At 43.3% G+C, this 7,710-nt stretch overlaps 1 non-coding gene across 1 annotated transcript; it reads left to right on the plus strand.

Annotated features, from left to right (window-relative positions):
- The first annotated feature begins 7,385 nt into the window (after positions 1-7,385).
- LOC136377992 (small nucleolar RNA U13) lies at positions 7,386-7,488 on the plus strand. The gene has a single exon (XR_010746584.1). It is a non-coding gene; the product is annotated as a small nucleolar RNA U13 (small nucleolar RNA).
- The last annotated feature ends 222 nt before the right edge of the window (positions 7,489-7,710 follow it).

The following is a 7,710-nucleotide window of genomic DNA, read 5'->3' on the forward strand; positions in this document are numbered from 1 at the left end:
TGTAATCACCTATACTTGTTTGTTTCCCGCACTGGACTCTAGACAACTTGTGAACAAAGAATGTACCCATCCAATTCATCAATGTATCCTCCAGTGCCTAGCAGAGTACATACCCATCTCTAGTTCTATCCCTTCACTTAGATCTTCTGAGTCACCCTGGAAATCATCTGAGACATTTTTCTAAAGAGTGATGCTGAAAGGCTCTCCTGATGGGACCTGCAGTGAGGGACCTGTCTCGGGTTCCCTTCTGGCTTGACATTGCGGCTCAACTGAGCTAGATTTCCACCAGCAACTCCATGCAGGTTCTCACTTAAAATATGTGAGTGTTGTGATGATAAAGATGACATGTGTTGTGGCCTTGGTTGGGTAGAGCATCATCCCGATACACCAAGGGTGTGTTTTCAATCCCCAGTCAGGGCACATACAAGAATCAACCAATGAATGCATGAATAAATAAAACAACAAATCAATGTTTCCCTCTCTCTCTTTTTCTCTCAAATCGATCAATTAAAAAAATGACGTAGCCCTGGCTGGTTGGCTCAGTGGTAGAGTGTCGGCCTGGCGTGCGGAAGTCCTGGGTTCGATTCCTGGCCAGGGCACACAGGAGAAGCGCCTATCTGCTTCTCCACCCCCCCCCTTCCTCTCTGTCTCTCTCTTCCCCTCCCGCAGCCAAGGCTCCATTGGAGCAAAAAGATGGCCCGGGCGCTGGGGATGGCTCCTTGGCCTCTGCCCCAGGCGCTAGAGTGGCTCTGGTCGCGACAGAGCAACGCCCCGGATGGGCAGAGCATCGCCCCCTGGTGGGCGTGCCGGGTGGATCCCGGTCAGGTGCATGCGGGAGTCTGTCTGACTGCCTCCCCATTTCCAGCTTCGGAAAAATGCAAAAAAAAAAAAGTAAAAAAAAAAATGACGTACTGTATAGTGTTTCTCAAAAAGATAAACAGAAGGAAGCTAGTTGAGCGATCTTTATTCAACTAATGTCAATATGCAACCCAGGATAATTACACTTGAGGAAAACATGGACTGAGGAATTTTCTTTATCAAAAAACCACCATAAAACTATATGTAAAACATTATTTTATATGTGCTTTTCTTTCTAGTGAAGTTGGGTTTTCAATGTAATGTGTGTTTAAATAGACTTAAAAAGGCAGAAGGAGCACATTCTCCCACACACCTCTCCTGACAGTGTTCACCTGGACTGCCTGAGCAAAGAAGACCTGGCGGATCCCGGACTTTGTAAATAAGTGGGCTGTCCACTTCTTTCTGACACAGATACCCTGCTTTTATTTTAGTTCAGTTGTATCAAATTGTGAGCATATGTTTCAAAATATTTATGTCTTTTAAGGCATAGTAAAGAAAGTTGAAACATTCCTTTCCTCCCTTCATAAACCTAGGAATAAATTCCTCACCATGGAGTAGAAGTCCAGGAGAGAGAAGGGCAGCCAGCCAGGGAGGGAAGGGCATCAGAAAACCGGTCGAGTCTGACTAGGAAGGACCCGCCTCCCAGCCTCCAACCTGCGGTCATGGGGAAATCCCAGAGAATGTGTCTCTTTTACATTTTTTCCTGAAAAATATTATCCAGAGCTCCTCCTCTGAGCTTCATGACACCCCAGTATTTGAGAAAATTGCACCCCCCCCATTTAGCATGGGTGCTAAAAATCTCTTGCCGCAGTTGAATTTTTAAAGAAAGCAGGTTTAAAACTGTCAGCAAGGGAAGAGAGAGGGCCAAATTGCTCTCATGCTTGAATCCCGTGGGCCAATTTGTTTGTAATTGTATTGGTATGTAGCGAAGATAGAGCTGTCTGGGGCAAGGCTCCATGACCCCTCCCCAGGGGGGAGGTGTTCCCCTAATGTTGCTCCTTAGCCCAGCACTGGCCCCCAGTGGGGGAGAGGCAGGGAGACCCTGAGCACAGAGGAGAGGGGCCAATTCTGCGTACTCACAGGACAGAAGGACCGCTGGGACTCTTCCCCAAAATAAAACCAGAAATCAGAGCACACCTTGCAAGGTCTGTGTCCAAAGTCAAGGAGGAAGCTAGGCTGAGAGAAGGGGAGGAGAGAACGAAGCTAGAGAGGGCTGCAACAGGAGATTCACAGCATCTATGACCAGGAGGAACCTAAGGACATCGCTGCCACTTGGATTGCCACCCCCATGGAGCCCCTGGGTCCAGCTGCCAACCAGTTATACTGATTCTTTCTCAAGGACAGCATCAGCAACAAAGGTTGAAAAATGTAGGCTTGGGTGAAAAAAAAGATCTGAGTTCCAATTTTGACTTTTGCAACTGTTTATGAGGGTTTCAGCAAGGTATTTAAGCCAATTGAACCTCAGTTTTCTGATCTGTAAAATGAAAACAATGAGTCCTACCAGAGGGCTGACTTAAAAGAGGCTTGAAAGTTTGAAGAGCCATATTGGGCACCATCTACGGTCCATCAGCATCATCTCCGCCTCCTTCTATAGGTTCCCCTTCATCTCAGGTGCTAGGTGCCTGGGAACTACCGTATTTTTCGCTCTGTAAGACGCACCTGACTATAAGACACACCTAGTGTTTTAAGGAGGAAAATAAGAAAAAAATATTCTGAACCAAATGGTGTATTAAAATATTTAATAAAATATACCACAATAATATTTCAACAATGTAAACTCAACAGCAGTATTAACAACCATTAGCACTGTTATTAACAAATGAGAAGAGACTTTAATGTTCAAATAATTCTTCTAGTTGTCCGGGAACCTGCAGCAGCTAGAAAAAATGAACATTCGCTCCATAAGACGCACAGGCATTTTCCTGTTCACTTTTTTTTTTTTTTTGGGGGGGGGGAGTGTGTTTCATGAAGCGAAAAATTCAGTATATATCCCAGACTTCCTTTCCACCAAGGTTCTGGGTATGACCTGTTTAACAATACATTTTATTTGTAGAGTATCTGTAAGGCAGAAGAGGACAAGAGGCCCATCCTCCTCTGTCAGCAGTGGTGGGCGTGACTGCGCATGGCATCAGCAGATGTGATCGAGGTGGCTGATGGCCGGTCTCAGCACCTCACTGCCAGGCCTCCGCAGGGATTGCTGTAATTTCCTGCAGCTGCGGGATCTCAGGTGGCAGCCCACCGTAGCATAACTTGGGAGCAAGGAGGAGCCCATCTTTCTTTCTTGACTGTAGGTTTTCCCACAATAGTAAGCATTTGTATTAGTTTTCAATTGCTGGGTAGCAAATCACCACAAGTTGAGCAGCTTAGAATAATACCAACCTATAATCTCACAGTTCTGTAGAAGTGCAGGTGGACTCAGCTGGGTTCTAGGCTGCAATCAAGATGTCGGCCAGGCTGGGTCTTCCCTGGAGGCTCAGGGAAGAGCCTACTTCTGAGCTCACTCAGGATGTCAGCAGAATTCATCATCCCTTTGCGGTTTTAGGACTGAGGTGCCCAATGTCTTGCTGGCTGTCAACCAGAGGCTGCTCTCAGCTCCTCAGAGCCACCTACATTCTTCTCCCTGGGCCACCTCCATCTTCAAACCAGCAATGGCACATCAAGTCCTTCCAACAACACTGCAGCCAGCAGGAGGGCCCCTTACCTCGCATCCCCACACACTTCCACTCTGACTCTCTTGTCTGCTCCCAGCTGCTTGTAGGGATCCTGTGATTGGATCAGGCCCAACATAATCCCAGGCATGCTAGATGAGCATATACAAAGCTTCTGGTGTTAGGGTGGAACATCTTCGGGGGGCCAATTTAGAAATTCTGCCTCCTGTGAGCCAAATTCCCTTTAGTCAATCACATTCTGCTTGAAAACCCTTGAGGGGTTTCTGTTGTCCTGTCCTGAACCCTATGTGACCTAAGATCACTGTCTGAAAACTCAGAAGGGTAGACAACTACCCTTCGGATTATAATGGTTTTACCTCTAGGAAATTCTGGACCCTTACCTAACAAAGGGTGGTTCAACAGTTATTTAGCAACTGTTTATATCAGGTTGTGTTACATTTCAGGGAACTGGGAAAGAATAGCCACATAGTCTAACAGGAAAAATAGACACTTGAATAGAGTATTTCAATGTAACATGTCATCAGACATGATAAGAGAGATAAGGTACAAAGTTGAGTGTCTCTCATTTACTCAAAAAACACTAATTTGACATCCACTGGGGGTCAGGCTATTGGTTTAGGTGTCATTGAGTTACAATCCAAGGAAGCAGATTACTGCCCTAGAAAATCCAAGGGGTAGTGGAGAAGTGAGATATGCAATTACAACAAAATGCTGTGTTATAATTCCAACTGCAATTTTTTTACTAGTCACCCCATACTATACTAAATACATTACACACATTATCCTATTTAAATTTCACTTTAAGCACTAGGTGAAAGATACAATTACTTTCTAAATGTAACAGAGGAGAAAACAGAAATTGAAAACAATTTAGTCACTTCTCTAGGAAAAGATAGATCTGGGTTTGGAAACCAGATAGACTCAAGTCTAACATCCCTCAGAGTGGATTATGTCATATGTCTAATGGTGTCATTTCCCATAGCAGAACCTGCCCTCTTTCCTGGAGAACTCTCCTTTGAGTCTCTTTTGCCCACACAAAAGGAGAGACCAAAGTGTCTGGGCCTGCCCATCCAATAACTGATGGGTGTGAGAGTGTGAAAGCTTGAGTTTCTTTGCCTCAGGTCAGGATGACTCTGAGACCTGATTTGCAGAGTTACTCTAGTTGGCCTGCTGATCAGGCAAAACCTACCATCTGCGCAACTTTGTGATTGCACACTCACTTGGCTTGCTCCCCTCCCTTCCCTCCACCCCCACCCACTACTTCCCTAGTTCCCATGGGAATTTCCTTAAAAATATGTACACATAGATCTGAGGGTCTGCCTTAAGACCCCTCTGCTCTGACACCACACTACTACAGGACCTGAGAGAAGAGTGTGATTAACTTGGTTTGGAGCAATTGGGAAACACTTCCCAAAGAAAGTCATCCCTTCAGTCATTACAGATAAACAAAGCCCTGCCAAGGTGGACAAGTGGGAAGAAAAGCATTCTAGGCAGAAGAAACTTCCCATAGAGACGGAAAGATCATAACCAGTCAAAGGATGGATTAAATATATAATTGCTATATGCTGAATGTTTGTATGCTGGACCAGAAGGTAGAGGGAGTTGAGGGGCTAACAAGAGTTAGAGCTCTCAGGCCAGTAGAAGCACTGAAGAGTATTAAGGGAGAATGGATTATTATCAGATTTATGGTTTCATACAAGAAATACTCATTGAGAGCTTACAATGAAGGTAGGAAAACAACTTAGATATTGGCCATATTATAATGAAGACCAACCTGGTCTATGACTCTTGTCACATTACAGAATAATCCTTTTCTGTTCAATACAGTAAGCACTAAATACACGTGCTTAGTTAAATTTCAATTAACTAAAATTGCAATTTAGTTTTGCAGTCACATTAACCACATTCCAAGTGCTCAGTAGCCACAATGCGCCAGTGGCTATCATGTAGGATTGTGCAAGTATAGGAACTTTTGCATCATTGCTGAAAGTTCTATTGTAAAGCTCTAGTCTAATCACACGAGAGGGTAGCTATGAGACCAATTTTTTTATTTATGTGTAGTTATCTCTTATTTAGTTTTATTTATTTATTTACTTATTTATTTATTTAAATGTTTTTGAGCTCTTATTTTATTTTCCAGTCACAGTTGACATACAATATTATATTCATTTCTTTTTTTTTTTTTTTTTTTTTTTTTTCATTTTTCCAAAGCTGGAAACGGGGAGGCAGTCAGACAGTCTCCCGCATGCGCCCAACCGGCATCCACCCGGCATGCCCACCAGGGGGCAATGTTCTGCCTATCTGGGGCGTCGCTCTGTTGCATCCAGAGCCATTCTAGCGCCTGAGGCAGAGGCCACAGAGCCATCCCCAGCACCCGGGCCATCTTTGCTCCAATGGAGCCTCGGCTGCGGGAGGGGAAGAGAGAGACAGAGAGGAAGGAGAAGGGGGGGTGGTGGAGAAGCAGATGGGCGCTTCTCCTGTGTGCCCTGGCCAGGAATCAAACCCAGGACTCCTGCACGCCAGGCCGACGCTCTACCACTGAGCCAACCGGCCAGGGCCTATATTCATTTCAACATAGTGGTTGGGCATTCATATACTTTACAAAATGATCCCCCTGATAAGTCTGGTACCCATCTACACCACACATAGTTATTACAAGGTTGTTGACTACATTCCCTATACTCTGCTTTACATCCCTGTCCATTTACTCTTCTGTAACAGTCACTTCTCATGCTTCTCTATTTTATACAGAAGAATCTGAGGATTCTTTTGATCGCACATGTGGGGTCTCTGCACAGCCACTTGCATTTGGCACTCTAGTGGTTATCAAAAGACCATGTTTGTAGAAATCCCTTTGAAAACTCACATGGTCCTGCCTGACCTGTGGTGGCGCAGTGGATAAAGCGTCGACCTGGAATGCTGAGGTCACCGGTTCAAAACCCTGGGCTTGCCTGGTCAAGGCACATATGGGAGTTGATGCTTCCTGCTCCTCCCCCCTTTCTCTCTCTCTCTCTCTCTCTCTCTCTCTCTCTCTCTCTCTCTCTCCTCTAAAATGAATAAATAAATAAATAAATAAATAAATAAATAAATAAATAAAAAGAAATGAAAACTCACATGGTCCTTTTATGTTTAGGATGATGGGATGAGGAAGATATATACACACCGGCCTAGAGAACCCAAGTCATGGGGTCTGCCTGCCTCAATCTGTTTACCCTGTTTATTCTGAATGTTTTGTAGCTCATAGCATGTCCTCCAGAGTAAAAGGACATTCATGAAAGAGGCACACGTGGAGTTCCTCATCTGGCTTTCTGTCATTTCTGGGCTACAAAAATGAAAGTAAGACTACCACTAGCCGTAGTCATCTCTGAAATCCATTAAGAAATTTAAAACTGATGATTTAAAAAAAATTTTATATGTTAAACAAATAGGGACTGAAATTTACTTTGAAGAGCAGTTTCCCTCAAGAACCAATGAACAATTAAGCTTTTATTTATCTTCTAGAATAAATTTATCATAAACTTGAAAACTGAGCTATGCAATCAAATATTTCAATGAAAGTGTCACTGTAGAGATATTGAAACATACTGATTCTGAAGTATGCAGTACAAACATGATAATTTTGACATTCAAAAACTAAATCCACATTAAAGAGGCAATTTAATGTTCATTTGAAGGAAGATTATATGTCTCCTTATTCCTGGTATGAAACAACTTTCAGGCTCCAAACAAACCTTATGAAAGCTTTCCTCTTTCTTATAATAATGGGAGGAATTAGTTAACCATAACAAAATATCAACTTTTAAATAAGATGTCAACTTTTGTTGACTGTGTGATACCTACATTAGAAACTTCACTCAGATCCTTTTGTAGTTCATAAGTGTGATGATTGGATGTTCACACTCTTGTTTGACACATGCCTCCCTCACCCTTGTTATCACATGGACACATTCCCCATCAGATGTGAAAAAAAAAATTTTTAAAGAAAACTTACCTTAGTCATTCAGCTTTATAGGATGTCAGTCATCTTGATTTATAACAAGCTAGTAAACACTCGTAGACCAGTTCCTAAATACCCAGGACAGCTGCAGGAATCAGAAGGTAAGTAACAAAGAAACTGTATTAGTTCCAGGGAAGAGAAGAGGTCCTTGCAATCAATAGGATTGCTTTTCTTTTTAACTGAATT

This window comes from Saccopteryx leptura, chromosome 6 (genome assembly GCF_036850995.1).
Source record: "Saccopteryx leptura isolate mSacLep1 chromosome 6, mSacLep1_pri_phased_curated, whole genome shotgun sequence".
Lineage (NCBI taxonomy): Eukaryota > Metazoa > Chordata > Mammalia > Chiroptera > Emballonuridae > Saccopteryx > Saccopteryx leptura.